Source organism: Anolis carolinensis, chromosome 3, assembly GCF_035594765.1.
Source record: "Anolis carolinensis isolate JA03-04 chromosome 3, rAnoCar3.1.pri, whole genome shotgun sequence".
Taxonomy (NCBI): domain Eukaryota; kingdom Metazoa; phylum Chordata; class Lepidosauria; order Squamata; family Dactyloidae; genus Anolis; species Anolis carolinensis.
The window spans coordinates 93,286,542-93,312,814 of NC_085843.1; the positions used below are offsets into that span (position 1 = coordinate 93,286,542).

Sequence of the window (26,273 nt, forward strand, 5' to 3'; positions counted from 1 at the left end):
TCATATATTTCATCACTTGTTTCTCTTTCTAGTAGCATAACCTGCTATCTTCCTACTTCTTATTCTTATCTCTATTTTATCCCATCTCTATCTACCCCTATCTTGATCCCATCCTTATCTCTATCTCCCCTTTTTTCGTATCTGATTCTATCTGAGGGTAAAACAGCTAAACCTCTACATTTATATGATTTTCCTCCCATAGCCTTAAGGGGACTGTTATTCTCTGGCAGTACACAGGCTTTTAATCCTACTCTCCTGTTTCTCTTCATCGATCAAAGAATTCACACTCACACTGGACTTTTCAAAAAGGAACCTTATTGAAGAGTCAAAAATTATAATGTGCACAGTGATCCCATTGGGAAAGTAGCAGAGCTTCTCAAACAGCAAACAATAAGTGGGTAACATACCGTATATACTTGAGTATAAGCTGACTCGAATATAAGCTGACGCACCTAATTTTACCACAAAAAACTGGGATAACTTACTGATTCGAGTATAAGCCGAGGGTGGGAAATGCAGCAGCTATGGGTAAATTTAAAAAAAAAATAGATACCAATAAAATTTCATTAATCGAGGCATCAGTAGATTAAATGTTTTTGAATATTTACCATATTTCAAAGAAACAATAAACTAGCTCTATAAGTGGAAAAGTAGGGGCAACAAAAACAATATGGTATCAACAATAACATAATAATAATAATAATAATCATCATCATCATCACACACTTGGGAAGTGTTTGACTTGTGATTTTGTGATACGAAATCCAGCATATCTACCTTGTTTGCTCTGTCATACAATAAAATAATAATAATAATAACAACAATAAAAACTTCATTTGGATCCCACCCTATCTCTCCATGGGGACTCAGGCTGGCTTCCAACATAGTAACAGGCAAACATTCAATGCTTATATAAACAATGCAGAGCTAGATATAGATCTATCATTATAGCTACTAATTTCACATATGCATTTCCCCCTGAAACATTTGCAAATCCCCTCTGTGTGTGTGTGTGTGTGTTTGTGTGTGTGCATTTCCCCACTGTAATATTTGCAAGCCCTATATATAGGTAGGTAAGAATATATTCATATCTATCCAGACATCTCTCTTTATATAGATATTTGCAGAGACTTGCAAACATAAGAGGGTAAATTCATATATAAAAATAATGTATATGTATGGCTACAGATACACAGGTACATGGATCTATATGTATAAAGGATTTGCAAAGACCTGCAAACCTATGAGGGGAAATTCATATATAAAATTAATGTATATAGATAGATACACATATAAAGGTACATAGAGATGGCAAAAGCTTGCAAGGGGTTAATGCCTATATTTCTGTAGCAGAGTTTAACAAATATTTCAGGGGAAAATGCTTTCATAAGATTAATGAATATATATTTTTCTTCTTCCTGACTTGCAAGAGTGTTTCTCTTTTCAAAACATTCCCTTGATTAAGAGCTAGGGAGGCTTTGCAAAAGAAAACACACTGATAAGGGGACAAGAGAGAAATAGATCACATATTGCAAGCAATAGCCTGCAGGCTCCGTTGCCGGCCTTGACCCGATTATAAGCTGAAGTAGGCTTTTTTCAGCTCATAAATGAGGGCTGAAAAACTCTGGCTGAGTATGATTGTCTTCCAGAGATAAGAGTCTTGGGGGTGGGCCTGTAAATGTTTGTAGAGACATATTCTAGATCAACATGTGTTATCGACCACGATTTAATAGGGATCAACCCGGCGAGGGAGGAAAAGGACATCAAGCAGCGATAGTTCGACATGCAAGATGTAACATTATAGTGAAAATACAGACATTTTATACATTTCCAAGTTTGAAGTCTGCTTGAATTTCCCGCCCTGTCCCTCCACCCATCTGGCTGCTGATAGGTCGAGGGCGCCGCACTAGGCGGGAGCTTGGTTTCCCGCCCTGCGCCTTGGCCAATGAGGAACAACCTTCATCTCTGTCAGGGCCAATCAGGTTGAGGGAGGCGGGAGTCAGCTAGACAATGGATTTTGGTAAATGAATCATTGGATATCTTATGCAAAGTGACTACCTGAGACTAGCGCCTTCTAAGATAATCTAAGATTATTGCTGTTTTGAATAGAGCCATTTGGAATGTCCGGGGTTTTACGCACGTACACAGTTCATGAACACCTAAGGTGTGGCGGAGGTGACAGCAAACACTGATAATATGGGGTTATGGTGACAGGACCAGCAGGGGGCCTTCCTTTGGCTCCCCAGGGGTCCAGGTGAGTTAGTGGTCAACATTACCATATGAGATTTAATCACCCAGGGGACTGCTCTGATCTGGGGTGGCTCAATCTCTCGCTATGGGCCATGCAGATGCAAAATAGATTAAATTTTATGGCGACAGTTTATCCTTTTTTGTGAGTGAAGCCCAGAGTATAGGGTGAGGGAAGGTGGGAATTTTTGGGGTTAACTAGAGTTCAGGCTATGCCTTCATTGATTAAAATATCTAGAGTAACAATTAAAATAATATCTAAGATATGCCATACATTCACCAAGGGGACATGTGGTTCATAGTTCATGAAAAGTTCATAAGCAGCTCAGGCACTTGGAAGTTCATAAAATAATAAAGTGAAAGAATTCAAGTTGATTTCTGTCCTTGGGAGCCCGGCAATCCATGGAACTGTAGGTAAGTATATGAATGAAGAATCCGGTCATTCATAAAAATGAATGAATGAATGAACAGAGAAATTCATCCGGGAGCTCTTGCCGCCATAGAGATCACAGCTGGTCCTTGGAGAAACTACACTTCTCTCTCAGGGGGGATGGCAGTCCACCACCAGCAGCCCTGGGGAAAAACCCATGTTCTTGCGGAGGCAACCCGCCAGCCGCAAAAGCCGAGGAGCGGCTGTGGCTGGGAAAGAGCAATCTGAACCAGCTTTTTTGACAGTCAGCTGATTCGGAGTTTTAAACTGGACCAATTCGGGCGCTGTTGGTTGTCCCGGAACCAGGAGCCTCCAAAAGGGTTAGATATAAAAGATAGGCATGCTTGGACTATTTTCGATGAAGTTATGGGTCAAATTGTTCCGTCCGCCATGTTACTCAATGGCAGGGAGAGCCCGGAAGTCTTCCCGCCAGAGTTTGAATGGTGGCTGGGTTAGTGGAGGAAAGGAGAGAGGTTTCCCATGCAGAGGAGTCAGAAAAGGGATACAAAATAACTACTTGAGAGAAGTTAAAAGAAATGATACTTTTATTTAGGGATTAGTTACAATGTCAGGGCTGGGGGAAAGTAATAAAAAGAATTTAATAATAATTTGTTGCAGTCAGAACACTTTCCCACTTCGCTAGCGATCTGGATCTGTGGAACTCCCTGCCGCAGGTCAGATGAGTTTAAAAGCGGGGGTCTCCGCTATCACATGGTCTTTCACATTGAGGATATAGATTTCTAGATGGAAGGCGATCATGACAAGAGTTTGCTTGGCATGCCTTTCTCTTGGCATGTTTCTTTCTTTCAACCTCTGTTAATGCATCTTTAAAATCCATAGCACTATTGGTAACAGCTGACCTCCAGTTAGACTGCTCAAGGGCCCGGGCTTCCCAGTTCTCTGTGTTTATTTTTTAAGGTTAGCTTTAAGCCCATCTTTAAATCTCTTTTGTTATCCACCAACATTTTGTTTTCCATTCCATTCTTGAGATGAAAGTAACTGCTTTGGGAGATGGTGATCAGAAATTCAGGCAACATGGCCACTCCAGTAAACCCGATGGCAGAGAATTTGCAGCATTTTTGAAGGCATCACTGATGGAATATTTTCAGAAATCAAGTGTGACAAAATAATTAGCTAATAAAACACACGTCTGCATGCAGAAATATAAATTCAAATAAGCAAGCAAGCAAGGTATGCATGCTTCACAATCTGTACTAAAATCTTACAATTTTACTGATGGACAATCAATCAATTGGTTAAAAGCAAACCAATTATGGTCAGCCTGTAAGTGGGAAATGTTGCCTTAAGAACAGGGAAATCAAATTGACTAGGAAGCTCACTTTGTATTAAATTAACAAATCAACATTTATGTTGATTTGTTAATTTAATACAAAGTGAGCTTCCTAGTCAATTTGATTTCCCTGTTCTTAAGGCAACATTTCCCACTTACAGGCTGACACTCTGCGAGATAAAAACCCTTAGGCTGTAAGATATTCAGTCATATTATTATCTCTGATGCCCCCAGATGTAGTGGTTAGTTTAGTTATATTTCTAATTTATTACTTAAGTGAATACTGGCTCAATGATTTGGCTAGATTAATTTTCTTTTTTAGTCACTATCCCTCCTCTAGTTTAACCAGAAATCTCATATCAAACTTGCATATACACATAAATTCTGGTAGGGGTGATATGTAGACAATCTAGCAGCAGCAGGGTTCTCCAGAACCATGGGTTGAGGCTGATTCTCTAAGAAGGAAAATAACAACTTTAAAATGATGTTTTCATACCCCATCCCAGCTATATACCAAGGACAGTTGTCTCAAATCTGTACATTATTGCTACCCTAAATACTCATTTTTAAGTTGACCTCATGTATGAGTCAAGGGTGGGTCTGAGGCCAAAATTATGGAATTTGATATGACCTGTGAACGAGTCGAGGTTCATTCTGCAGAGAGAGCAAAATGCTAGTGGCACAGCTAACCCTGATTGCTACTGCTGGCATTTCCCTACCCAGGCATTTGAAAGAAGTAATGCAATTCAGAGAGAATAGTTGGTATTTATTTTAGTTTCTTCTGGACAAACTAGTGACTTTTTCTACTCAAGGAGAAGAATGGTTCCTATAAAAAAGTAAGGGACATTTCTTACATTGACACGGGTAAGGTTTTTGGATGAGGTTTTTGACTAAAATTACTAGATTTATACATAAGTATATAATCAACTCCATGTTTTCAAATCTGGAAGCATGTAATCACTAGCATGTTTCAGAAGACCAGACTAGCATCATTATGTTTCAATAGCAATATTTGATTTTTTGATTCCAGGCAGAATATCTACAAAATGAATTTCTCCCCTGGATCTGAATATTGGTAAGGTATTGAAACAGGATTCTTGGTGCCCTATTTAATTCTTTGAAATAACATGCTAAGTAATTTAACTTTCTTGTACTAATTTAATGATATCCCTCAAATGGATAAAGACAAGGTTAAACAAAAGTAGAATATAAGTTATACTAAAGATGCAGGATTACACATTTCCAGGGTTTTTAAGAACAGAAAAAAGAAGGAAAAATTATGAGTATTGGCAGATTCAATTTGCAGATTGAAAACAGAGAGGAATTTAGATGCAAAATGTCAAGCCGTCTTTCATGGTGAAAGGCAGGTGGTGGAAAAATCTGTTATGTGATGAATTGACAACTCATGCCATTTTGATTTTAGTGTGAATGCATTTCAAATAAATAAGATGGAGTTTGTAATTCATAATTCCATCTGGAAAATCAAGATGTTGTCCTGAAATTAGGAAAAGAGCAAAATTATTCAACATGTTATAAGGAATATATTTTGAACTAATTTTAATATAGACAGGAAAATATGTCAAACTTAATGAAATGACTCAAAATAATAGAATTCCTTACAAGCTCATAGAGTAAACTAAAATTAATAATATTCTCAAAGTAAAATCATGTTGTTGAAATGTCTAGTTCATGCCTGTAAGTTCTGGGCTGTGGCAAAAGCTGGTTAGTAGCCAGCTGCAATAAATCACTATGACCAAGAGGTCATGAGTTCGAGGCCAGCCCGTGGTGGAATGGGCACCCGACCATTAAAATAAAAAATAGCCCTGCTTGTTGTTGACCTAAGCAACCTGAAAGATAGTTGCATCTATCAAGTAGGAAATTTAGGAACAATTTATATGTGGGGAGGCTAATTTAACTAATTTACAACACCATAAAAATCATCCAGCTGGAATGAGGAAGTCGGCATCACGGTGGATGATGAAGCAGCTGCTCCCCCTGTGGCCGGAATCGAGCATCCCTTCAGGAAGCTGGAAGCTGGAGAAGGTTAGATTGCCTCTGTGTCTGTCTCTGTCTCTATGTTCATATGGCATTGAATGTTTGTCTTGTATGTGTACATACTGCAAATAAATAAATGCTGTAAATTTCTAAACATCATTCACTTGTTGAGATTCCTTTTTTGAAATGACAAATCTCTATGTTGCATTTCAGCAAGTACAAATGGAAGCATTATAATGAGCTGTGAAGCGAGATGAATTTTCCTAACCCTAATTCAATTCTAATTCTATGAGCTGAAAGTGATTTTTTTAAAAGAATGTTATTTTTCTTCAAAAGCAGTGCCTACACCAGTGTTAAGCTAACTTATTGAGTGTCCAGTTTATACAGCTTCTTTAATGTGAAAGTACCTATATTTAAGTTGCACTCTGCTTTTGAATAAATCTGCTACAATTCACACAATTAAAGAAGAACACCAAATTTTATCTTGGTTTAGTAAAGCCTATGGAATAATTGTGAAGCAATGAAATAAGAGGAGGGAGGAGATAGTGATGATTTCAGCCAGAAGACTGTACCAGAACTGATGGAATCTAAAGTGAAACATCACGATAAAGCAACCTGGTAGGCCAAATTGGTACAAAGAGATCTGCAGAACATGGAGAACTCCCAGACAATTTGTTCCTCTTTTTAAAAATAGAAAGAGTACTAAAAAGCACATATATAAACAGGAAACAAAAATACTTAATGGCCCAACCTTTTGGAGAGTGTTGTTTGGAACTCCATAGATTTCTGTTGAATGACCCGGAAGAAGATATTTCTTACAAAAAGACTTTTTGAATGAATAGTTACCATCAATCAGAGCTCATCTCCTTTTTGTTGCTCTTTTTTAAATCAGTCATGGTCCAGCAGTCAGTGTAGAATGGGAGAATTGTGGTAGTTCCTTTGGGGTTTTAAAAAATATTATTATTTATTTTTATTTTACAAAACATTTAACATACCACAATTTCCTTGTTACATCAACTATTCCCAGATCTATGCTCCTCCAAACATATGTTAAGCTTAAAATTTCTCAAGTTCCCTTTTTTTTTTACTTCTGTCTAGAGTATGGCTATATAATGGGGAAAATATAGAAACAGCATCATTCTTGTTAAAGGTAAAACGCAGATAAAGCAGGGGGGTATTTTTAGCTGAAATATTGTCAGAAAAGAAGAATCTTTTTTCTCTCTGGCCCCATCTACATTGCCATATAACTTAATTTGAAACTGCATGATATGGTCAGTTTTGACTCAGTTTTAAATTGTGTTGTATGGCAGTATAAATGGGGCCTGTACCCATCCTCAACCTACCTAGGTTAATTCTGGTTAAAAGCAAACCAATTATGGAAAAAAAATGGAACTCTAATGAGTCAGGTGAATCAGGTAAGAGGAAGAAATGTCATAATATTTAAACTTGCTGATAATACTGTGATGTTGTGAAGTCATAAAACAACTTAAATTGTTTAAAAAACAAAGAAATTCCAATTATCAATAAATAGAAAAGAACAATGAACATCTATATAGACAGATAAATTTTGAGCAGGTCTGTAAAAACTAGGCATGTGTGAATTCCTTGGAATCGTTGTTAATTGGAATAAAATCGTATCTATTTTGGGTTCCGAATGGGGTTCTGAGGTGGTTTGGCGATTCGGAATTAACCATCCAATTCGAAGCGTTGGAGCCTATTTATTTAATGGCCTCAGAAAACCTTTGGATATATGAGGAAGTGTTTTTAATTTAATCCCACTTTGTCTGCCGGGAGGAGCAGCCAGCCTGGGCTTGCCTCCTTGCCCAATCAGTGCTGAGTCTTAGCAGAAAGGGAAGAACATTTTCTTTCCAGTGGCTAGCATGTGGGCTTAATAAGAGCCCCATAGAAAGAAACCAAGTCCTGGGTGTTTTCTGTGCTGGCTGGGGCTAGCAACTGGCTCAATAAGAGCTCCATAGGGAAAAAAAACCCCAAGTCCTGAGCATTTTCTGTCCAGGCTGGGGCTAGCAACAGGCTTAATTTCAGTAGGATAGCTCAAAAAATGAGGGAGAGAGAAGCCCCTAATGTTTCCTCATTGGCAATAATGTTTTCCTTCATGTGCATGTGCATCTGCCATTAACGAGGCACATACGAAGATTCGGAATTTTCAGAAATTTTGAACTTTTTGCCTTCAAAATTTGGAAATGACTAGAAATGAAGTGCCAGCACCCCCTACTTTTGAAGAGAATTTAGAACTATTTTTTTCTGGGATCGCGCATGCCTAGTAAAAACTATGTCTGTCCCTAAAACAATGTAAGAAGTTCCAAAAGGTAGGCATTACTTTTGAGAAAATCCACTTAACTTAGTAGTGCTAACATAGTTTTTCCTGGCCAGGTAGTTATTTTTCAGAGTTTCAAACTAATATCTTTCCCAGTCATGAAGGAGGTATCTTCTTATGCAAAATGCATGATCTGGACTTCAGCACTTTTCTTGTCTGAGATGCTGCTCAGCAGCATAAAGTTAAACAATTTTGAATCTTTAGACTCAACTTGCATTAAAGTGTGTATCCTGCTTCTTCCTTTAGGTACACATAACTTCCTCAGAGGACATGAAGGGATAGGACAAACTAAGCAGCAAAAAAAACCCAAAAACAAACAGATTTGACTTTGTAGCTTATGATCATTCCCCTGCCCCTCGACTCAACCTTTATCTAGAATGTACAGGTAAGATGACAACATCGTATTTCGCTGTCAGCATGTCATATTAAAATCTAAAGTGTAGTTCAAATAACTTGAGAAATATATCAGAGTATAAATACTGAGCATCCCTTTTTGTTTTGCTAAGGCTCAGACAAATGTTAGAGCTAGAGTGCTTTTCTGACATTGATTGGTTCTGGTCCCCTGAAAAGACAAGCAGAACACATTATTTGTCCTGCTCTCCCAATATTTGATTCCCCTCCTCCAGCCCAACATAGCCCACAACTTATAAAAACTAATGACTCGGAATGGAATAGTTGTTTCTGCCAATATTTCCATGTAAATGTTTGAGCATTTGCTTCATGCCCTAGAAGAGAAAATATACATCTTGCTCCTACAAATATCTATTGGGGGAAATCGAAGGTAATCACACTGGTCCATTAGTGGGTGGGAGATACCCAAAAGGTAATAGCTGGGGAATAACTTTATTGTATGTGCATGTGCCTTCAATTTGCCTGTTGACTTTTAGTGACCTCATGAATTTCATATGGTTTTCTTAGGCAAGGAATACTCAATGGTGGTTTTGCCAGTTCTTATTAGAGGCACTTAAAATGTCAGTAAAAGTCAACAGCCACTTGAGATTTTCAGAACTATTTATCAAACTGGATGTTGAATTGGGGAAAAGAGATGGAGATGAGGGTACAAGTGAACAGAGAAAGAAAATGGAATTTTAAAAAGTTTTCAGAGTATAGTAGAATGGGGGATATGTTGCACAGATTTAGTTTGGTTTTAAGTTATTTTTATTACTGTATTTCAATATCAAGTCAATATAGAGTTTATGGTATGATGTAGTACAGGGTATAGTATTAATTAGGTTTATTTTTAATAGAAACTATCAGACAATTAGAAATTACACTAATCTGGCATTTACCAATCCGCATCAGTGCTGGTTAACTGAGAGTCTACAGAATCTCCATGGGTGACAGTTAACTGTTATGGAGTAGCCCCAGATCTGGCACATTCATGCCACTCCCAGGGTAATTGTTCACACAGCCAGGGAGCATATCTTCCCTGTAAATGCAGTATACATCTCACCTCCATGTCATAGCCACCACTCTGGACTGTATCCGTCACCACTACTGATGTCAGAATGAGGTACACTTTTTCAGCATGAACTTTGTCAGGTTAACAGTTATGGAACTGAGAAAGAAGTCCTGTGAAACTAGACCGCTAGATGGGAATGGAAATATGAAACATTGCATGGAACTGTCCCACTGCAATAGGCCATGCGGATCCAGAACAGGTCTCTACAGTCACTTACAAACTACCACCAAGACTCTATTCATACTCGGCCACAAGAGATAGCCTGTGATGACTACTTCATCAAGAAATCTATCACTTTATGATAGGAAGGCTGAAGGAACCATATTGGATGGTTGGAAAGCGTCATAGTGGATTGGAGCAAAATAGAATTGGGATAGACATTTGGGCTTCACAAGAAAGCCATTGTCCCAGGCCAGTTGCCATGCATTTGCTTTGGGCTGGCCATTCTGGAGAAAACTAGCCATGGAAAATTTTGTGTGCCCTAATCACTGTCAGGATTTGTAAACTGTTTGACATTTCTCAGTAACAGGGTAATACCTCCAGTCTCAGTAATACCTCCAGCCTAACCACATGTAAAAGTGTTGGGTCACTGTAATCAGGGTGTGGAGGCTGATTGCAATGGGAGAGATATAAAAGTTGTGGTCTCCCTGATGAGGACTGATGAGGAATGAATGGTGGTTGTTGGAGAGAGTCATTGGAGAGAGAATCTGCAAAGTTTGTATATCTTGTATGTGCTATATATATTGCTGCATTTAAGAAGAGAAGGGGCCTTCCTATTTTTGGAAAGAATAGCTGTGTCTCTGTCTTGTTGCTTCTGCAGAAGTCCACTACACCTATTGGAAAGTATCTGGTTCCATAACAAGGGTTATTAGAGTTCCTTCCGCACTATTAGGTGTTTTATTATTGTGTAAAACCTCTGACAGTCGCATCAGTTTTTACTTTGTGAGCCATAGATTTCAGCAGCGGCTTACTTTATTCACATCTTCAACATAGCAAATTATTCTATTTCCTCTAGAAGTTTCCTTTCTAATTTAAACCAAAACACATATAAATAAACACACATAACATAGATTGAAAATCTTGCACACCAGTAATATATTCAATGATAATTTAGGCACAGTCTTTTCTTTACACATTTTTGATAATTCAATGAACTGTACCTGTAAGGGAAACGGTGATAATACTATAATTGTTTTCATCAATACTTTTGTTGTTGAAGCAATAGAATTTCTGTAATACCAAAGAAAATCTGTTCCCCTTCATCTGAATAAAATTCTCTCTGTATGCATCTAACTAGTTGAAAGTTGCTCAATTTTGCTTTAGGCTTGGTGTTTTGATCATCTGTTTCTTCAGTATTCTGGAGGCTGTTCAAATAGGTTCACCTCAGCATGTAAAAGAGCACCCTTTACCTCTTCCTGTGAACATCAGCACAAATTGCTCCTCTGACTGTCAGAGGTACAATTAATGTCTTTGAGTCTGTCATTTGATCCATAAGAGAAGTGACTAATGCATACAGAGACTAAACACATGGGATAGGAGAGACAAATGTGATTTATTTCCCTCTCTGTTAGACCAGATGACTAATCTACTCTTCTTTTATTTGTTATTCCCTCCATATCTTTTATCACTCTGTGATTCCTTACAAGAAAAATGATGGCATTTTTCTCCAGTCCCTTATCGCAGGAAACTTCCACTGTCTTTTCACTGTTACCTCAATTGAAATTTATCTGCATTACAACTGTATCTAAAGCTCACCAAACATGACTTGAGATATTAAAATCCATTTTATTGATAACTAAATGATATATGGTTATATTTTCCCCTAGATGTTTTTAAAAATGTGCTGATAAATCTGTTTATATACATGTACTTGGAAAAATAATGTCCAAGGAGGGCAGACTGTATGTCTGAAAATTTCAAATCACTTTGATATTACATATAACTATGGGTCTAAATAGTCCAAAGGCACCAGATCCTGTCTGATCTTGGAAGTAAAACAAGGTCAGCCTTGCTTACTATTTGGATGCGAGGTCCTCAGTGAATGCCAGTAGTACAGGCTGTATTTCAGAGGAAAATATTAGAAAAAACAGCTGCGAGGATATCCTGCCTTAGAAAACCCTATGGTATTCATAGAGTTGACAAGTAGTTTGAAGGCACACAAATAGAGGGCTAAGCTATCTGGTTCTCCAGGTATTTACAGTTTATGTTGCAGTCATTCAAGAATATAGCCATATATATATAGCCTGTCTTCGTGTTAATGCAGTTGATGAAATCCACAAAATTATACAGCAGAAATCCACCCCCCCCCCCGGGTTTTAAAAAACCTGAATGGAATTGCACTGAAGTCCATACAACCCCCAGAAAGCACGTGTGTTTTTTTGGAGGGGGGTGTCCAGATGTCCTGCTGAGCTTTCCAGCAGGACACCGGGATACAAAAGAAAACCCCTTTAAAAATACTTTTTGAAAGCAAAATAACTCACCAGGCCTCCATTTTCCCTTCTTTGGCCTTCTTCTGGGTCGTACTAATGACGTGCCTGGAAAAGGGGAGGGGGGCAGGAGCGAAGGCTGAAGATGGGGAAATTAATGCCTGGTGAATTATTTTGCTTTTTAAAAAGCTTTTAATGAAGTTTTGGTAGGGGGTAGAGGTTGTCTTGGGTGTCTTGGGCTCCAGCAGCCCAAAAGTCCTGTGACAGTTGTGTGGATTAGGCCCAAAAGTTGTGCAACACGATCTCCAGGCCCAATTGACACAGCCACTGCAACTGGAAAGACATACTTCTTTTGAAAGACCTACATCTTTCCAGCTGACAAATTATCTCCTGACAAAGCAGGGTTTTTCCTGTTTTGTCCCAAAACCATTTGTGTTCACCTGATGCATCATCTGGACATCCCTTTTAAAGAAATGGGAGCTCCTGTTTCTAAGCAGCTGTCTGGATGGGCCCCTAGTCTCAAAGGTACTATATCCTTTTTATGTTGTAAATGTTCACTCATATTTGTTTCTAATACAGTTACTTTCATGTAAGTGACATTGTGGTAATTATTTTTTTTAAACCACAATCAGTATAATTATTAATTCCTTATTTTATTCCAATGGATGGATAAATCAATCTAAACTTCATTTATGAACTCATGTCACTTTTTCACTCTAAAATTGAATATATCTGATTTTTACAGTAATCTTAATGTTTACAAAATTTGAATGGTTGCAAAATGGGAGGCCCCTCAAGGAGTTAGAAATAAGTAGTGATGCAGCCAGCCACATATGTTGATGATGCAAAATGTTTTAGGATTTTGAGAACAATAGGATTTCTTCAAATTAAAAGACTGAGTATTGTATTGGCAAGTGCAATGTGGTGTAACCAAGCATGAAGTGGGCAATTACTCAAATATGCCCATAAGGTCTGAGCTGATGAGGCTAACTGAGAAAGTGACCTTGGGGTATATTGCTGTGTTATATGTGCCACCTCTGTGTGTCACTGCTATGGTATTGTTGTTTTTTAAAAAAAATCCTTGTTTGATGTCATTAAAAATGGGATCAAAATAACATTTGCTAATATGAGAGTGCCTTTATACAATGCTACTGATGGAAGTGAATATGGAATATTATGAACTGTCTTGGATATGGCAACTCACAAACATTTTACATTGCTGAAGAAAACACAAGAAATGACAAGTCAAACGAGTAAGAAGCTAGGGAAAAGTATATTCTCCAAGGAAAGATGATAATATATTGGGCTTTTTAACCTATAAACATGTGAAGGACTAAATATTGTAACTTAGATCAGTAAAGATGCATAAAATTATGCTTCAAATCAGGGATGGAAATAGGAGCCCCCGGTGGTGCAATGGGTTAAACCCTTGTGCCAGCAGGACTGCTGAATGACAGGTCGGCAGTTCAAATCCAGGGAGAGCGGGTAGAGCTCCTTTTGTAAACTCTAGCTCCCTATGCGGGGACATGAGAAAAGCTTCCCACAGGATGGTAAAGCATCAAATATCTGGGCATCTTCTGGGCAATGTCCTTGCAGACAGCCAATTCTTTCATACCAGAAGTGACTTGCAGTTTCTTAAGTTGCTCCTGACACAAAAAAAGGGATGGAAATCGTGTATTTCCCACATGTTGTGGATATGCAGCTTCCAGAGTCTCTAGTCTATATAGCCAATGGTTGGGAATGCTAGGAGTTGAGGTCCAACAACATCTGAAGAGCCATACTTTTACAACCCATACAATAAATTATGTTCCACATAGGTTCAAATTAAATCAAGTCAGTCTGTATTCACATAGGTTGAATGTTTCCAGCACCACAATTCAAGACTGATATTGACAAGCTGGAAGGTGTCCAGAGGAGGGCTACTAAAATGATCAAAAGTCTGGAAACCATGCCCTAGGAGAAGCAGCTTAAAGAGCTGGGTTTGTTTAGCCTGCAGAAAAGAAGGTTGACAGGAGACATGATAGGTAAAGGTTTCCCCTGACATCAAGTCCAGTCGTGTCCGACTCTGGGGGGTTGGTGCTCATCTCCACTTCTAAGTTGAAGAGCAGGCATTGTCCATAGACACCTCCAAGGTCATGTGGCCGGCATGACTGCATGGAGTGCAGTTACCTTCCCACAAAAACGGTACTTATTGATCTAGTCACATTTGCTTGTTTTTGAACAGCTAGATTGGTAGAACTTTGGGCTAATAGCAGGAGCTCACTCTGCTCCCCGGATTCTGCCAACTTTTCAGTCAGCAAGTTCAGTAGCTTAGTGGTTTAACCTGCTGTGCCACTGGGGGCTCCTAAATATTTGAACATTGTCATAAGGAAGAGGGAGCAGGCTTGTTTTCTGCTACCTTGAAAGTTAGGACTTGAAGCCATGGGTTCAAACTACAGGAAAGGAAATTTCACCTGAAGATTAGGAAGAACTTCCTAAGCATAAGAACTGTTCAATAGTGGAACTCTTTGCCTCAGAGTGGGTGGAGGCTCCTTCTTTGGAAGCTTTCAAACAGAGACTGTATGGTCATTTGTTGGGGATGCTCTGATGTTGCTTTTCCTGTATGACAGGGGTTTAGACTGGTGTGGATGGTCCATGTAGTCTGTTCCAAATCTATGATTCTATCCCTATTTACTAGGTTTGTACATGGATTCATTTTGGACATTTGTCTTTGGCTGTTTCGGTTTGTTCCGCTTGTTCAGATGACTGTAACAGCAAGGGCTCTGCCGCCATGGTTTTTTCAACCGAAATGGACCACATGGCTTCTGGTCACAGCTACCTTCAGTTTTTATTTGGGATCACAAGGAGAGGCTGCCACATGCTGCCTGTTGGGCCAATCAGAATAGAAGATGGCTGTGACGTGTCTTATGCAAGCTGTGTCTATTTAATGGGGTGAGCACCTCCATTGCTTAGTTGCATCCTGGCTCTAGAGAGAGGTGCATCAATCACTGCAGTCAGATTGCCTTGCTGCTCGCAGCTTTAGCTTTGACCTTGACTCATTGAATCTAATTTTATTTTTTGATTTTCCTGGATTTTTTTATTGTTTATTTAACTAGCTGTGCCCGGCCACACGTTGCTGTGGCAAAGGAGTGGTGGTATTGGTTAAAAATTGTTGTGGAATTTTTATTTGACATTATTTGTATTTTTTTAATTAATTTTATTGTAACTTATCTTTTTATTTATTATATTTTATTATTTTCTTAGAATCATAGAATCATAGAATAGTAGGGTTGGAAGAGACCTCATGGGCCATCCAGTCCAATCCCCTGCCAAGAAGCAGGAAATCGCATTCAAAGCACCCCTGACAGATGGCCATCCAGCCTCTGTTTAAAGGCTTCCAAAGAAGGAGCCTCCACCACAGTCTGGGGGAGAGATTTCCACTGCCGAACAGCCCTCACAGTGAGGAAGTTCTTCCTGATGTTCAGGTGGAATCTCCTTTCCTGTAGTTTGAAGCCATTGTTCCGCGTCCTAGTCTGCAGGGCAGCAGAAAACAAGCTTGCTCCCTCCTACCTTTGACTTCCCCTCACATATTTGTACATGGCTATCACGTCTCCTCTTAGCCTTCTCTTCTGCATGCTAAACATGCCCAGTTCTTTAAGCCTCTCCTCATAGGGCTTGTTCTCCAGACCTTTGGTCATTTTAGTTGCCCTCCTCTGGACACATTCCAGCTTGTCAACATCTCCCTTCAACTGCGGTGCCCAGAACTGGACACAGTATTCCAGGTGTGGTCTGACCAAGGCAGAATAGAGGGGTAGCATGACTTCCCTGGATCTAGATGCTATACCCCTATTGATGTAGGCCAGAATCCCATTGGCTTTCTTAGCAGCCACATCACATTGTTGGCTCATGTTTAACTTGTTGTCTACAAGAATTCAAAGATCTTTTTCACATGTACTGCTGTCTAGCCAGGCGTCCCCCATTCTGTATTTTTGCATTCCATTTTTTCTGCATTTATCCCTGTTGAACTTCATTTTGTTAGTTTAGGCCCATCTCTCTAGTCTGTCAAGATCATTTTGAATTCTGCTCCTGTCTTCTGGAGTGTTGGCTATCCCTCCCAGTTTGGTGTCATCTGCAAACTTGATGATCGTGCCTTCTAACCCTTCATCTAAGTCGTTAATAAAGACGTTAAAGAGAACCGGGCCCAGGATGGAACCCTGCGGCACTCCACTCGTGACTTCTTTCCAAGATGAAGACGACGCATTGGTGAGCACCCTTTGGGTTCGTTTGCTTAGCCAATTACAGATCCACCTAACCATAGTTTTATCTAGCTCACATTTTACTAGTTTGTTTGCCAGAAAGTCATGAGGAACTTTGTTGAAGACCTTACTGAAATCTAGGTATGCTACATCCACGGCATTCCCTGTATCGCCCCAACTCGTAACTCTATCGAAAAAAGAGATCAGATTAGTCTGGCATGACTTGTTTTTGGTAAATCCGTGTTGACTATTAGCAATGACTGCATTTGTTTCTAAGTGTTTGCAGACCACTTCCTTAATGATCTTTTCCAGAATCTTGCCTGGTATCGATGTGAGGCTGACTGGACGGTAATTGTTTGGGTGGTTCTTTTTCCCTTCTTGAAGATAGGGACCACATTTGCCCTCCTCCAATCTTCTGGGACTTCTCCTGTTCTCCAAGAGCTCTCGAAGATAATTGTCAGTGGTTCTGAAATAACCTCAGCTAGTTCCTTCAATACTCTTGGATGTAGCTGATCTGGCCCTGGGGACTTTAGAGCGGCCAGGTGTTCCTGGACAACTTGTTTCCCTATTTGGGGTTGGATTTCCCCAAATCCTTTGTCCATTTCATGTTGCTGAGGTTGAAGATGGCTTTCTTTTTGTGAGAAGACCGAGGCAAAGAAGGCATTAAGCAGTTCTGCCTTTTCCTTGTCCCCTATCGCCATGACCCCATCTTCTCCTTGAAGAGGCCCTATCGCCTCCTTTTTCTACCAATGTAAGCCAAAAAGCCTTTTTTGTTGTTTTTAATATCCCTGGCAAGCCTGATCTCATTTTGTGCTTTAGCCTTGCAAACATTTTCCCTACAGGAGTTGGCTATACGTTTGAATTCTTCTTTGGTGATTTCTCCCCTTTTCCACTTCTTGTGCATGTCTCTTTTGAGCCTTAGCCCAGTTAGAAGTTCTTTGGACATCCATTCTGGCTTCTTCGCACGTGTCATTTTTTTTTCTTTGTTGGCACTGTTTGCATTTGCGCCTTTAGTATTTCACTTTTTAAAAACTCCAATCCATCCTTAACTCCCTTGTCTTTTAATATTGGCATCCATGGAATGCCGCTCAGTATTTTCTTCATTTTTTGGAAGTCAGCTCTCTTAAAGTCCAGAATGCGTGTATGACTTGTCTTAGTTTCAGCCTTCCTTTGTATGGCAAACTGTGGGCGCACATGGTCACTTGCCCCTAAGTATCTGACAACTTCTACTGTATTGATCAGGTCTTCCACATTTGTTAAGATTAGATTAAGAGCTGCTGATCCCTTTGTTGCCTCTTCTACCTTCTGGACCATAAAATTGTCTGCAAGGCAAGTGAGGAATTTGTTGGACTTTGTGCTCTTCACCGAGTTTGTTTTCCAGCAGATATCAGGATAGTTGAAGTTGCCCATGACTACTATATCTCTTCTTTGTGCCTGTTTGGTCAGCTGCTGACCGAAGGCTTCATCAAGTTCTTCATCCTGGTTTGGAGGTCTGTAGTAGACACCCATGACGAGATCTTTTTGAGTCCCGGTTCCCTTGATTCTTATCCAGATGCTTTTAAGCTGGTTTCCCGGATTACAGTCTTGCATTTCTTCTGCAACGTAACTGTTTTTGACATATAAAGCTCCTCCCCCTCCTCTCCCCTTTGTTCTATTTCTGTGAAGGAGGTTATAGCCCTCAATGGCTACATTCCAGTGATGGGAGTCATCCCACCAGGTTCCAGTGATGCCTTTGATGTCGTATGTGTGGTGCTGTGCTAAAAGTTGGAGTTTGTCTTGCTTATTTCCCATGCTCTGTGCATTAGTGTAAAGACATGTAAGCCCCTGTGACCTTCCCCCGAGCTGTTTATTTGGGACTATTGTGCTCTCGGTACTTGGTCCTTGCTGTGTTTGAGCAGTCCTCTGTTTAGCCTTTTGGCAGTTCTCTGTGGTCATAGGTAATATAGTGTTTGCCAGGCTGTTGTTCCCCTCCCCCAGTGGATCTAGTTTAAAGTGCGCCTGATGAGGTTTCTGAGTCTATGTGCAAAAAGAGGTTTTCCTACTTGTGTGTGATGCACCCCATCACTTGCCAGTAGGCCATCCTCCTGGAAGAGTAGACCATGGTCAAGAAAGCCAAAATGCTCCTCTTGACACCATTTTCTGAGTCAGTTATTGACCTGTACTATTTTTCTGACCCCCTTGTGTCCTACAACGGGGGGAGGGATGAAAAGATCACATGTACATTGTACAGTTTTAGCTTTGTTCCCAGAGCTCGAAAATCATTTGTGATCTTTTGAAAAGTATGCCTAGCGGTATCATTGGTTCCTACATGAATCAACATAAGGTGGTGAGGGTGATGGGGCTTTAGGAGCCTGCTGAGCCTCTGAGTAATATGGTGTATTTTTCCCCTCCTGGAGGAAGCATATTTCTCGAGCTATCCCATCTGGTCTGGAAATGATGGCTTCCGTTCCTATAAGGAGGGAGTCACCTACTACCAAGACCTGTTTCCTTTGAGGATTGACAGGGTCCCTTTTGTGCAAGACAGTGTGTATGTCCCCTGAAGAGTTTTCCTGTTGAAGTGAATCATGTAGGTGTAAAGTGTTGTCCTCCTCCTCGACATCCCCAGTGCATTCATCAATGACAATCCATTGAGATGCGTCTGAGAGCCCATCACTCTCCCAAGGATGTTCCTGTTGCTCCTGGTCTACAATTGGGGATGGAGCATTGGCATGATTACATAAGTGTGAATGTGGTGATGCACTGTCCCCGTCAGGGCTATCCCCTGCGCATTGATCAAGGGTGGCCCACTGAGTGGTATCTAAGTAACTGTGGTCCTCCACAAGATGTGTTTCCTGATTGTATGTTAGTGGTGTAAGAATTTGGAATCTGTTGTGTAAATCCAGCTGAGCAGAGGAGTTCTGCGGAGGCTGCCTGGTCCTGTGTCTCTTTCTATGGATGACCCCCTTCCAAGCCTGAGGGTTGTCTACCTTTGAGTTGATCTCCCCATAAAGTTCCTGATCATGGTGGTGTTGGTGTGATGCAGGCTGCAGATCTACAGCAGCATGTTGTGCAGTGTCCAAGAAGAGCTCAAGTGCCTGAATGTCCTAAGGGTCTTAATGCGGGCCTCGAGTTGTTGGATCCTCTGATTCTTGTATTATTTTTAGTTATTTTCTGTTATTATAGTATTTTATTGTATTAATTTTTTTAGTGGGATTGACCTGTTTACTTACTCAGTATTAGACCCTCAGGTATGCCTTCCCCAGTATTATAATTGCACAGTAATTGACTATGACAGCTGGGTAATCTCCCCTCCCTGTTGACATTGACGTATTTTGCACCTTGACCCAGATCGTTGGGATTTTAAGATTTTATTTTGTATGTGACTTTTATGACTGTTTTTATCGTTGTTTGATGTTTTATTGTTGATTGATTTGTTTTTACTGTTTCCTTATGTTTTTATATTGTGGTTCCGGGCTTGGCCCCATGTAAGCCGCCCCGAGTCCCTTCGGGGAGATGGGGCGGGGTATAAGAATAAAGTTGGTATTATTATTATTATTTATTTTATTTTTATTCTTTTATTATTTGTGTTTTTATTATTTTATTTTATTATTTGTATGTATTTTATTTTATTATTTTATTTTATTATTTTTATTTATGTTTTTTAATTGTATTATTTTGTTGGGTTTTTTTGTATTTATTTTATTATTTTTGTTTCTCTTTGTATTGGGTTGCTCTGAGTTCTGCGGTCTGCCTGGTCATGTTCCAAATGTATTCTCTCCTGATTTTTCACCTGCATGTATGGCAGACATCCTCAGAGGTTGTGAAATGTGTTGTATCAAAAGGAAGTGGGGTTTATATATCTGTGAAATGACCAGGGTGGAAGAAAGAACTGTTGTCTGCTTTAGGCAAGTGTGAATGTTGGAATTGGCACTGAATAGCCTTGTAGCTTCAAAGCCTGGATGGTTCCTGCCTGCCTGGAATGAACAAAATGTGGCTCCCAGTATTAAAAAAAGATTGTGAAATCAGGACAGCTAACTAAAGAACAGCACTGAGCAATCAGGGAATTCCAGACATGATGTACTGAGGGCCAGCTAACATCTGCCAACAAAGGATTCCTCACCGAAGCAGGAAGTAGGCAGGCCTTGAAGGTGGAAGGGCATTCAATGGTAATCAAGGTGGCCAAGTGGAACATTCACAGTCACCTCAGACAGATAAGAGTTGTCCCATCCTGGATATCATTGGTGAGAAAGAAATAAGCATCCCAATTGTCTGTTTTCAAACAGATCTCATAAACTCTGAGGATGCCTGGCATAGACATGTATGGCCATTTGGCAGCAGATAGGGTCGTGAGGAAATAGGAGGTTTCATAGGCTTTTCCTGAATCCGTTCTTATTATCCAACATATTCAGTTATCCAATGTTCTGCCGGGGTGTTTATGTTGGATAAGTGAGACTCTACTGTATATTTATAATCTTATATTATCTGCTTAGAACTCGATTATATGAGGCTCCTTCTACACAGCTGTATAAAATGCACACTGAAGTAGATTATATGGCAGTGTGGAGTCAAGTTAAGCCAGTTCAAAGCAGAGAATATAAGATTATAAATGGGTTATATAGCTGTGTGGAAGGGCCTTGAGTCTACACTGCCATATAATCCAGTTAAAATCAGATAATCTGCATTTTACAGGCAGTGTGGAAGAGGCCTAAGTGAGGCCTAATTCTATCTGTCCCCTGGGCTGAGTGGGTTGCTAGGAGACCAAGTGGGCGGAGCTTAGCCTTCTAACTGGCAGCAATTGGATAAAAACAATTATTCCTCTCCCTCTAATTAGGACTTTATTTTTCTTTTCTTTTTGTTGTCGGAACGTAGGGGCAAGGATGGTGGATTGTGCTGCCAAATTTCTAGGTTCTGGGGCTTGAACTTTTGTTGTTTGGTGGGAAGGGGAGGACACCATTACTCATTTATATATAGAGATGACTGGGAAATGGAAATACAGGTGGGCGGATGGGTGTGTGGCATTTGGGGACTTGGGTGGGTGGGTGTGCTTGTCTTTTAGGGTAGTTCTGAGCTTTGAATCACTCTTTAGCCTTTACAAAAGCCTTTAGATTCTTTTATTCTCTCCCTGTATTTTTTTCTCCTTGCTCCTCTCTTTTAGAAAGCACTTTAAAAAGATTTATTCTTCTTCTTCTTCTTCTTCTTCTTATTATTATTATTATTATTATTATTATTATTATTATTATTCCAGGAAACAGTAAAACCTCACTCTCAGGAAAACAACCTACCTAAACCTACCACTAATACCTATAATTTTTTTCCTTTGCAATCTCATCACAAGATATCTCTGTTGGTTTATTATATTTCTCTCTGTGTTCTCTGCCTTCTTTATTTCATTTAATAATAATAATTTGACTGTTGCCTAAAAATAATAAAACTATTGGGCTTCTGTGGAAGCTTTGCCAACAGAACACATTGTCTTTATTCTCTATTCTAACTCCAAACTCCTCTATCAGGAAATAAAAGATTATTTTTATTATTATTTGTGTTAATAAAAATCATCAAAAAAATTACCTGTTCATGTTGTGTTGCCCCTCACCACCAGAATTGTGTGTGTGTGTGTGTGAGTGTGTGTGTGTGTTAGATCCTCTGCTGGCTACAGCTGTCTAGCCTTCCTCCCCAAAAACATTAACAACTGATTGTGCTGTTCTTTTGAATATACAACTAGTCTTTTCCTTGTGTGTGGCATGTGTGTGCGTGCACATGCCCTTCCATTCTCTCTCACAAGTAGCCTGAGCCTATCCCTCCACTCAAATTCCAAAAAGATAGTACAACTTATTATTAATATTAATATAATACAATACATAGCATATCTTCTATATATATAAAAGGATAAAGTTGTTTGCACAGTGACTATAACAACAAAACTAAACGTCCCAGAAATATGAAACTTGGCAACACAACACAAAAGTCTTGCCTCCTGGTTATAACAACACAACCACACCACAAAACCACAATCCGGACCCACAAAACTCACAACAACGTATCATGACTATAACAACACAACTAAACGCCCCAGAAATACAAAACTTGGCAACACAATGCAAAAGCCTTGCCTCCCAGTTGTAACAACACAACCACACCACAAAACCACAATCCAGACCCACAAAACTCACAACAACGCATCGTGACTATAATAACACAACTAAACGCCCGAGAAATACGAAACTTGGCAACACAATGCAAAAGCCTTCTAAGTTGTAACAACACAAGCACACCACAAAACCACAATCTGGACCCACAAAACTCACAACATCGTGACTATAACAACACAACTAAACCAGATGGCCATCTGTCTGAGGGGTTTGTGTGGGGTCTTCCTCCATGACAAAAAGGAAGAAAGGGGTTGGACTGGATGCAAACTACAAATCCCAGCACCCCATGGCATGGAGTCCATGCATTTCAATTAGAGGCCTCTTCCTTCTCCCTTTCCCCGCCATCCAACCCACTGACCCAGTTCCATGGCTCCGCTGGCAGGAAAGGCTGGGACGGATAGAATGAAGGAAGGAGGGAGGGAAGGGAAGCGAAGGAACGCCAAGGACAAGAGCCCTCCCTCTCTGCCCGGAAGGCCAAGAGCAAAAGGGAGAGAAAGACCATTGATCCGCTTATATTTACCCTCCTTTCTAACCAGTGTGTTCTTAACAGCGAGTTCAGGATCAGAGCAGAGAAAGGGAACAGCATAGGAATAAAGGAAACAAGGAGAGCACCCACTCATCTATCCATCCACTCACCCACTAATAATAAACACCTACACAGGCAAGAATCAGCCATGCACTGAGGCTACAAGGCCATTCAGTGCTCATCCACCTCCCCAATCCCTACATTCACACTTGGCCTCCAAAAAAACAATTACAATAATAACAATGACAACAGCAACAATAAGAATCAACACCATCACAGGCAAGAAGCAGCCAGGCACTGAGGCTGAGAGGCCAGTCAGTGCTACACTGGGCCTCAAAAAACAACAACAATACAGTAGCATCTAACTTATCCAACCTTCATGACCACTACAACAACAACAATAATAAACACCTACACAGGCAAAAAAAAAAGACTATTGTACCACAATAAAAATATGAACCGCACTCAGCAAAATCAGACATCACAATTAACAACAAACCAAAGACAACAGGAATCTCAAGCAATTATCAATCAACACAAAAATTGAAGAAGGTAACAGACTTCAAATACTACTACTAATTTGAGTATAAAGAAGGGTGGAGGTCACAGCATAAATACAACCTAATGTAGACTGACCAACACCCCCAGACTAAGCCACAGCAACGTGTGGTCAGGCACAGCTAGTATATTAATAAACATATAAAACATATATACTAGAAAAATCACAAGAAATCATGAGGTGTGGAGACTGTCATGCTGCTTGTGCTGGCTGGGGGTCAAGTACCAGTGGCCAGCCTTCCAGGGGAGGCAGAGGGACAGGAAGAGGGAGAGAAGATACTACAACTGCATCTTGCCATTCTCCAGAATCTCAATCAAATCCTCCCATAACACCGCCAAATATACAGAGAAGAAGAATAACATCTCATTTAGGGGCCACTGCTGATGCTCAGCCTCCAAAATACCACTTCCAATGTTATTTCAAATTCCCACCATTAGTCCCAGTGGGTATGAGTCAGTGGAACTTGTGCAGGAGGAGAAGGTGAAGGAGGAGAAGGTGGAGGAGGAGATGGTAGTGGTAGTGTCTGTGTCTGGGGTAGATTCAGAGATGCGTTCCCCGCCTGCGTCGTCATGTCCAGCTGCACCTGCCCCCCTCCCAGCAAGCAGTTCCCCCTCCAAAGCACCTCGAAGGCATTGTTACTCTGCTTGGGACCACTTCTACTGCAATCCTTCCGATCCCAAGCAGGCAGTGTGTGTGCACTGCAATGCCAAAGTGAGCCAGGGAAAGGACGTAAAGCATCTCTCAACTGGTGGGTTGTGGAACCATGTAACGAGGCACCACCCCACACCAATTGGGGATGAGTCTGAAACTGAGGGTGGGAGTAGCAGCAGTTGTTCTAGTTCCCCTGCTGTTGGGAGTGTGAGGGATAAGTGGCAGTCCACCCTTCATAAGTGGGGCAGGGCCAGGGCCAGGAACAGAACAGGTCTGAAGTTGCCTACTGTGCATGAGATCACCCAGTGGATAGGAGAGTTAATGGCTTCCACATGGTGAAGAGGACAGGGTTTTGTCACTTCCTAGGTCACCTGGATCCCCAATACAAGATCCCTTCCTGCATCACATTCTCCTGCATGGTGATTCCATCCATGTACTGACACTGTACATGGATGTATTGAAGAAGTTGATGGATTATGCTGGCCAAACCTTAAATCACTTTGTCACAGATCTTTAGACTTGCAATGGTGCAGCCCACTTTTACCTCTCTCTGACTGCACATTGGGGTAAGAGAGGGAGAGGAATATGGAGACAGGGCATCGCTGGATCATGCTCCATGTTGAAGTCATGGATGAGGCCCCCACTGCTGCACAGCTCAAGGAGACCATAGAATGCATGATTTATGTATGACTTTCTGAGAGGCGGCTGCTCACACTCATGCATGGTTTTGTGGTGTTAGATTTCAGGACCAATGAGGTATGGCAATCAAAGACATTGGGTTTCTGGGCATGTCATGTCTGTTGCACAGACTCCACCTCACTGTGTGTGATGGCTAGACCTGTCAATGTTTCTGAAGGAAATTAACAAACTCCTAAACAACATCCAGCAGAACAGAGACCTGATCAAGCGTTGTTGGAAAATTGTGGGTTAATTCCACCACAGCACCAATAATGGAAAACTACTGAGGAGGACGCAGGCCGAGGAGGGGGTCCCCAAACACACACTCCTTCAGGACATCTCCACCCATTGGAACTCCACTTTCCTAATGCTCCAATGGATTATGGAGCAGCAGAAAATGATCCACGGCCTGTCACTGGCAAGTAATTGTCTCAGCATGTGCCACCTGACAAAGCTATAATGGGATATCATGGCCCAACTGTTCTCGGTAGTCCAACCCTTCCTGGAAGTAACTGAGACTGTTAGTGTTTCTACAGCCCCACTGATCCTGTGGTTCATCTGATGGTAGGGCTGAAGGAACACTTAGAAGGGCTTGAGAGGCCTGAGAATGGCTGGGCACTTGACACCACAGGTGCAGGAGGTGGTGAATTGCTTGACTGAAGCTGCAGGTAGATGCCTTGAGCCCTTCCTTTCCAATACAGAGCACATTTTGGTTGCCAAGTGCAATCTGCATCTGAAAACAGGATTCTGTTTGGATAATGTAGAGAGGTGGAAGTCCAAGCTCTTGTCAGCCATGAGGGAAGCTAACAAATTGTAGATCACAAGAGAGGGAGGTATAATGCTAGTAGCAATACAACCTTGTGCAAACATCTCAGACCCCTTTCTCAATCGACTAGCCAAAGCATGAGCGGCAGCATCACAAGTGGTGAGGCTAGCAATAGTGGTAGTCTCAGGGTGGGGTTTTCTGCTAGCGTGGTTGCTAGAAAAGTTGTGCCCGAGAAAACAACCAGCCAGACACTAAGGGTAGATCTAAGGTCCAGCAGTACCAGGACGAGCCTTTGGAGGATCTGTCCTGAGACCCATTGACCTACTGGGTGTCTCGGAGACAGAGGTGACCATATCTGGCAATGGTGGCCAGATACCTCAGCTACTCACCTACCAGTGTGACAAATGAAAGGCTCTTCAGGATGGCTGGAGATGTTGTCAGCCTTCAATGCATTCAGCTGAACCCTGCTACAGTAAAACAGATGTTGTTCCTTAAAGTCAATCTCCCACTCATGGCCTTCCCGGATGTTGAGCCCAACATGCAG

The 26,273-nt window shown here is 40.8% G+C and overlaps 1 long non-coding RNA gene across 1 annotated transcript; it reads right to left on the bottom strand.

Moving 5' to 3' along the window:
• Nucleotides 1–3,159: 3,159 nt before the first annotated feature.
• LOC134297499 (uncharacterized) lies at nucleotides 3,160–13,090 on the bottom strand. Its single transcript, XR_010004259.1, has 3 exons — nucleotides 12,241–13,090; nucleotides 6,715–6,900; nucleotides 3,160–3,768 (listed from the first exon to the last, which is right to left on the bottom strand). It is a non-coding gene; the product is annotated as an uncharacterized LOC134297499 (long non-coding RNA).
• Nucleotides 13,091–26,273: the final 13,183 nt, after the last annotated feature.